Raw genomic sequence first — 8,787 nt, forward strand, 5'->3', positions numbered from 1 at the left:
AACAGCTAGTATATATATATATATATATATAATATATATATATATATATATATATATATATATATATATATATATATATATATATTATATATATATATATATATATATATATATATATATATATATATATATATATATATATATATATATATATATATATATATGTTTTTAACAACATAAAACTTGCGAAAATACAACATTCTTCACTGTCCCATTGTCTGTATATATAAATAGATTGTCAGGTTTACCAACTCTTTAACATGCAATATGTAATTGTCCATGGGAAAAACAATCCATATTCAGATCTATACCTCATCATTCTAATGATTGCCCTTGAGCTTTGTTGATGGTGATTGCTAATTGAACATTCCCTGTGTCCCCGTCATCATTTATATATCCCCCTGTGCCCCCTTGCGTCCCCATTGTAGTTGTGTCCCTGTGTCCCAGTCATCATTTATATTCCCTGTGTCCTGGTCATCAATTTGTGTCCTGGTGCTTTTTTTCTTTTTAGTTTTTTACCTTTTTAAGTTTTTTTCTTTTTAGGTTTTTTCTTTTTTTAGCTTTTTTTGCCTCATATTAGTTATGTGCCATTGTAGTTGTGTCCCTGTGTCCCACCTGTGAATATAGATAGATATATATATATATGTTTGTAAAACTTGCAAATATACAACATTCTTTGCTGTCCCATTGTCTGTGCATATAAATATATTGTTGGGTTTACTGACTCTTGAACATGCAATATGTAATTGTCCATGGGAAAAACAATCTGTATTCAGATATATACTTCATCATTCTAATGATTGCTCTTGAGCTTTGTTGATGGTGATTGCTAATTGAACATTCCCTGTGTCCCAGTCGTCATTTATATATCCCCCTGTGCCACCCAGCATCCCTGTTGTAGTTGTGTCCCTGTGTCCCAGTCATCATTTTTATTCCCTGTGTCCTGGTTGTTTTTTGTGTCCTGGTGTCCCAGTCTGTAATTTCCCTTTGAGTGTCCTGGTTGTCATTTGTGTCCCGGTCTGTAATTTCATCAGTCAACAAACAACTTCATGACAACATACAGCTCAATCCTTATAATGATGTCAGTTGACAAACATGACATCAGTCGACACACAAGCATGATGTCACTCAACAGACATAACACACATACAACTTATTTATATATATATAGATATATAGGCCCTATCATGGCATGTGGCAGGCTTCTATTTATGGATTCTCATTGTCCCTTGTGTTCTAACTGCAGACAGTGCTGGGTCAAAGCAGCTTCACTGCTGGGCCCCATCATGGCCTGGCAATGCTATGTCATTTTTGGATTGAATTGATTACATAAATTGGTTTGGTTTTCTGTTTTAAGGTTTTTGATTGCTTTAATCCATTGTCAAAATATATAGAAATATTTATGCAATCCCCAGTTTTTTACATGTTAAGCAATTTAATTATAATTTCTTTTTGACATTAATTGACCCTTTGACAAATTTTCTTTGAGCAGGAAGCATTCTAAACCTCAACAATTTCAGGGGGATATAAATGACGACCGGGACAAAAAAACTAAAAAGAAAAAAAAACTAAAAACTAATAAAAAAACTAAAAAATCTAAAAATCTAAATAAGCTAAAAAAGAAAAAAAAAGGAAAAAAATAAGACCCGGGACACAGGGAATATAAATGACGACCGGGACACAGGGACACAACTCCGGTACACCGGGATACAAATGACGACCGGGACACAGGGAATATAAATGACGACCGGGACACAGGGACACAACTACAACGGGGACACCGGGGGAAACAGGGGGATATAAATGACGACCGGGACAAAAAAACTAAAAAGAAAAAAAAACTAAAAACTAATAAAAAAACTAAAAAATCTAAAAATCTAAATAAGCTAAAAAAGAAAAAAAAAGGAAAAAAATAAAGGAGAAAAACAAAACTAAAAAACGAATGTATATACAGACCGGGACACCGGGATACAAATGACGACCGGGACCCGGGACACAGGGAATATAAATGACGACCGGGACACAGGGACACAACTACAACGGGGACACCGGGGGAAACAGGGGGATGTAAATGACGACCGGGACACCGGGACAGGGAATGGTCGATTAGCAATCACCATCAACAAAGCTCAAGGGCAATCATTAGAATCATGAGGTATAGATCTGAATACAGATTGTTTTCCCATGGACCATTATATGTTGCATGTTCAAGAGTCGGTAAACCTGACAATCTATTTATATGCAAAGACAATGGGACAGCAAAGAATGTTGTATATTCGCAAGTTTTACGTAGTTAAAACCATATATATATATCTATCTATATTCACAGGTGGGACATAGGGACACAACTACAATGGCGCGTAACTATTATGGCGCGTAACGACTTACGCGCGCGGGGGGGCTTGGGGGGGGGCGCGAAGCGCCCCCACCAACTAGGTGTTGGGGTGGCGCGAAGCGCCACCCCAACAGCTAGTATATATATATATATATATATATATATATATATATATACTAGCTGTTGGGGTGGCGCTTCGCGCCACCCCAACACCTAGTTGGTGGGGGCGCTTCGCGCCCCCCCCAAGCCCCCCCGCGCGCGTAAGTCGTTACGCGCCATAATAGTTACGCGCCATTGTAGTTGTGTCCCTATGTCCCACCTGTGAATATAGATAGATATATATATATATAAATATATATATATATATATATATATATATATATATATATGGTTTTAACTACGTAAAACTTGCGAATATACAACATTCTTTGCTGTCCCATTGTCTTTGCATATAAATAGATTGTCAGGTTTACCGACTCTTGAACATGCAACATATAATGGTCCATGGGAAAACAATCTGTATTCAGATCTATACCTCATGATTCTAATGATTGCCCTTGAGCTTTGTTGATGGTGATTGCTAATCGACCATTCCCTGTCCCGGTGTCCCGGTCGTCATTTATATCCCCCTGTTTCCCCTGGTGTCCCCGTTGTAGTTGTGTCCCTGTGTCCCGGTCGTCATTTATATTCCCTGTGTCCCGGTCGTCATTTGTATCCCGGTGTCCCGGTCTGTATATACATTCGTTTTTTAGTTTATTTTTTCTCCTTTATTTTTTTCCTTTTTTTTTCTTTTTTAGTTTATTTAGATTTTTAGATTTTTTAGTTTTTTTATTAGTTTTTAGTTTTTTTTTCTTTTTAGTTTTTTTGTAGTTTTTACCTTCTTTTTAGTTTTGTTAGTTTTTTTTTTTACTTATGTCCTGGTCGTCATTTATACTCCCTGTGTCCCGGTGCTTTGTTGATTGCTAATCGAACATTCCTTTTGTCCTGGTCGCTTTCTCTTTGAGTGTTGTCATTTATTTTTTTCTTTTTTAGTTCGTTTAGTTTTTACCTTTTTTAGTTTTTTTTAGTTTTTTAGATGAAATTTTTTTTTAGTTTTTTCCTTTTTTTCTTTTTAGTTTTTTATTGGTTTTTACCTTTATTTTAGCTTATTTTTCAGTTTTTTCCTTTTTTTTATTTTTTTTTTATTTTTTATTTTTTTTAGTTTTTTACCTTTTTTTAGTTTTTTTAGTTTTTTTAGTTTTTTAGCTTTTTTACTTTTTTTATTAGTTTTTAGTTTTTTTTGTAGTTTTTGCCTTTTTTTAGTTTTTTCAGTTTTTTTTTTTAGTTTTTTATTGGTTTTTACCTTTATTTTAGCTTATTTTTCAGTTTTTTCCTTATTTTTTAGTTTTTTTTTAGTTTTTAGTTTTTTTAGTTTTTTACCTTTTTTTAGTTTTTTTTTGTTTTTTTTAGTTTTTTAGCTTTTTTATTTTTTTTATTAGTTTTTAGTTTTTTTTGTAGTTTTTGCCTTTTTTAGTTTTTTTAGTTTTTTTAGCTTTTTTATTAGTTTTTAGTTTTTTTTGTAGTTTTTGCCTTTTTTTAGTTTTTTTCTTTTTAGTTTTTTTGTAGTTTTCACCTTCTTTTTAGTTTTGTTAGTTTTTTTTTTTTACTTATGTCCTGGTCGTCATTTATACTCCCTGTGTCCTGGTGCTTTGTTGATTGCTAATCGAACATTCCTTTTGTCCTGGTCGCTTTCTCTTTGAGTGTCATCATTTATTTTTTTCTTTTTTAGTTCTTTTAGTTTTTACCTTTTTTAGTTTTTTTAGTTTTTTAGATGAAAATTTTTTTTAGTTTTTTCCTTTTTTTCTTTTTAGTTTTTTATTGGTTTTTACCTTTATTTTAGCTTATTTTTCAGTTTTTTCCTTTTTTTTTAGTTTTTTTTTATTTTTTATTTTTTTAGTTTTTTACCTTTTTTTAGTTTTTTTAGTTTTTTTAGTTTTTTAGCTTTTTTACTTTTTTTATTAGTTTTTAGTTTTTTTTTTTTTGTAGTTTTTGCCTTTTTTTTAGTTTTTTCAGTTTTTTTTTTAGTTTTTTATTGGTTTTTACCTTTATTTTAGCTTATTTTTCAGTTTTTTTCCTTTTTTTTTAGTTTTTAGTTTTTTTAGTTTTTTACCTTTTTTTAGTTTTTTTAGTTTTTTAGCTTTTTTATTTTTTTTATTAGTTTTTAGTTTTTTTTGTAGTTTTTGCCTTTTTTTAGTTTTTTAGTTTTTTAGCTTTTTTATTAGTTTTTAGTTTTTTTTTGTAGTTTTTTGCCTTTTTTTTTAGTTTTTTTAGTTTTTTAGCTTTTTTATTTTTTTATTAGTTTTTAGTTTTTTTTGTAGTTTTTGCCTTTTTTTAGTTTTTTCAGTTTTGACGTCACCTGATCCAGTTTTTTCAGGTGACGTCACCTGATCCACAGATCCACACACAGACAACTTATTTTTATATATGTAGATATATATATATATATATATATATATATATATATATATATATATATATATATATATATATATATATATATATATACTAGCTGTTGGGGTGGCGCGAAGCGCCACCCCAACACCTAGTTGGTGGGGCGCTTCGCGCCCCCCCAAGCCCCCCCGCGCGCGTAAGTCGTTACGCGCCATATTAGTTATGCGCCATTGTAGTTGTGTCCCTGTGTCCCACCTGTGAATATAGATAGATTTATATATGTGTTTCAAACTACGCAAAAATTGCGAATAAACAACATTCTTGGCTTTCCCATTGTCTGTGCATATGCAAAGCCGTATGTACTAATAATGACGTAATATACAAACGCTCTTTTTACAAACAAACAAACATGCATCCACATAACTTGTTTTTATATAGATAGATACAATACAAATTAACTGCGTAAAACTTGCGAATAAACAACATTCTTCGCTGTCCAATTGTCGCTGCATATAAATACATTGTCAGGTTTACCGACCCTCGAACATGCAACGTACAATTGTCCATGGGAAAAACAATCAGGATTAAGATCTATACCACATTTTTCTAATGATTGACCTTGAGCTTTGTTAATGGTGATTGCAAATACTAATCGAATTGGGAATTGCAATCTTTTAAATTGAAAAAGCAGATCCGTTGGAATCATGGGAATGCGAGGAATAAGAACAGCCTCACCCTCATAAGGCCCTGTCAAGATTGTGGCCTCTATTAGGTTTTCCATTGTTTTTTTTTTCTTTACGGCAAGTCGCGTGCCATTGCAAAGCTTTGGTGGGTTGATATTTCTTAAAAGTATTATTGATACGCCTATTTTTAGTTGTAGCACGTGTGGTGGAAACCCTGAAGGATCTATGGAATTTAAAAATTCAGATGGATAATTAACCGCTTCATTTGGTTCCAAAACTGTGTTGACTGACTTGTAAAGGACTGCCTGGTCTCGAATCTTGTTCAAAACAATATTGTTGATTTCGTGGACGTCAATGGGGAATTGCAATCTTTTAAATTGAAAAGGCAGATCCGTTGGAATCTTGGGAATGCGAGGAATAAGAACAGCCTCACCCTCAAAAGGCCGTGTCAAGATTGTGGCCTCTATTAGGTTTTCCATTGTTTTTTTTACGGCAGGTCGAGTGCCATAGCAAAGCTTTGGTGGGTTTATATTTCTTAAAAGTATTATTGGTAGGCCTATTTTTAGTTGTAGCACGTGTGGTGGAAACCCTGAGAATAATATCTCGAGGTAAAAACTGATCACCGACCATAACGATGGCCACTTCGTCGATAGTTGGAGCATTGTATCTACGCACATGTTGGCCAGGAGGCGTTTTGTCAGCGGAAATAACAATTTTATGCGTATAAGTAGGCATCAAATCGATGGCTGTTTTGAACAGACGCACTAAATTATTATTTTCGTGGAAAAGATGTTGTAATTGGGAAACGATTGTCCTTTCAATGTTGGGAGAAATTTCGCAACGTGCATTCAATTCAGAATTTCTATCACTGATGAAGTACAATTGTAAAAATTTATGATTCTCGCCTGAGAATGGTAGAAGAGACCCTGCTCTATGATAAATTTGCCCTTTTACTTTGAAAGTAGACATAAATTGATCTGGATTTTCAATTTGGGCTCCAAACGACGTCATTTGGAAACATGAGTTGTATTTTCTGATTCATTTATATTCCTTATGTCCCGGTGTCCCGGTCGTCATTTATATCCCCCTGTTTTATATCCCGCTTATTTTTCAGTTTTTCCTTTTTTTAGTTTTTTTTTTTACTTTTTTAGTTCTTTTAGTTTTTACGTTTTTTAGTTTTTTTTAGTTTTTTAGATGAATTTTTTTTTTTAGTTTTTTACCTTTTTCTCTTTTTAGTTTTTTATTGGTTTTTACCTTTTTTTAGCTTTTTATCTTTTTTTTTTTTTTTTTTTATTTTTAATTTTATTAGTATTCTTTTTCTCTTCTATTTTTCATTTTTCCTTTTTTTTAGTTTTTTTTTTAGTTTTTAGTTTTTTAAGTTTTTTCCTTTTTTTAGTTTCTTTAGTTTTTTTAGTTTTTCGGCTTTTTTATTTTTTTATTAGTTTTTAGTTTTTTTTGTAGTTTTTGCCTTTTTTTAGTTTTTTCAGTTTTTTTTTTAGTTTTTAGTTTTTTACCTTTTTTAGCCTAACCAGGATTTGAACCTGGGACCTTCATTCTCCGTTCTGACACCCTCTCTCACCGAGTGACTACTCCAGCATGTTCATTTTGGTGTTTTAAATGGTATATTATTAACCAAATTAATATGTTTTACAATATACTAAGCATCGTCATAACAAAAATGACGGCAACTAATTTCATGACGTCAGCCGAAACATGACGTCACCTGATCCACAGATCCACAGACAGACAGACAACTTATTTTTATATATATAGATATATATAGTACATACTGTGTGTATATACACATCCTTCCTGTGTTTCAGTTTTACTCACATATCAACAGAAAGCTGACTTATAGCTTTCATATATTCAAATATTTAATATTTTGATATAAATAAAAATATTAAATGTATTTTTCTTTTTAATTGCTTGTCAGAACAGAGACCACATTTCAATTTATGCTAACAAATTATTGGTGAAAATTTCACCAAGAAGGCAGGGCTCTTGTTACTAACCTCTCATTGCATGATGCTTTAGTAATATAGAGGTGGTCCAAAAGCCATCCCTATTTTTCTGGAATGCCAAAGAAAAGTGGTCCTTCCCAAAAGAGGTTTTTTACCCTAGTTCAACATCTCAGTTCAGATTTTCTGAATTTTTCAATTTATTAATCTTAAGCTGTTCTGGAGATAGCCTATTACCTTAATTACCTTAATTTGCACTTCAGAGCAGTAAGGTCCAATGGATCTGTGTTGCTCTGTGAGTGATGATGACTGACATCTGTTACTGATCTTGCCAGCAGTATTTCCAGTTCCTGCATGACCACTTGCTATTCAGTAACTTCTTGAAAGTTATAGGTGAGGTTTGCTGACAGTGTAGACTTAGAGAGGTAATTCTAGTCATTGACAATTTTTTGGAGAAGAAGTTTTGATGCATTCTTGTGTTTACATGGCATTAAGGAAGTTTCTTTGAATGGCCTCTTGTATAGGATTGGTAAGGACATATTCAGGTTGAGGATACAAGATGTGTCATTAGAGAGTTTTATGGGTAAGCAGCATGTCACCTCGTCTGCAGTGGTACATCAGAGTGGGTAATTTGAGTTTTTTTTTAGTCTTTCATCATAGGGGAGGTCTTTCAGCCCATTTATAACCTTGGTGGCATGCCTCTGCACGCCCTCAAGAACTCTTGATAACCTTTCTCTTTTTTCTTGAAAGAAGCTTGATAACCTTCTCCAATTCTTATCAAAATATTAAAGATTTGCTATTTTGACAACATGGATACAAATAGTGTGCTTTGATTTTGTTTATTGTTCAATTTAGTGTTCCTTGAAAATTTTAACTTAATATCCATTGCCATTCTAGAGACCAATATGGATATGCCCAGATACACCTTTTTGACAAATTGGATGTAATAAGTGTCTTTTAATTTATTGCAACATCCCCTGAAATTTTTAATTCACAATAACCTTAGCAGTACTTCCATAATATCCAGAACATACTCAAGAAGTAAAGTTAGGTTAATCATTATGACATATACCAAAATATGGTTAAAATATACTACTTTAGAAACAAAATTATGGAAAAAACAACAAAGAATAATTGGAAAGCAAGCCACCCATTTGGGTGGCTTGCTTTACCTAGCCATTGGGTAGGTATTTAGTTTATATTAAATACCTACCCATTTCTATATATTAAATATTTAATTAGAATATACCTCCAGCATATTTATTGAAGCTCAAGTTTTGCATGATTTATATTCCTTGCCTGGAAGGGTGTAAGGGGCACAGCATCCTTGGAGGTATAATTGTCAGACATTTTGAACACAATGGCCTTTAGAATTTCT

The sequence above is a fragment of the Artemia franciscana genome, chromosome 10 (genome assembly GCF_032884065.1).
Source record: "Artemia franciscana chromosome 10, ASM3288406v1, whole genome shotgun sequence".
Lineage (NCBI taxonomy): Eukaryota > Metazoa > Arthropoda > Branchiopoda > Anostraca > Artemiidae > Artemia > Artemia franciscana.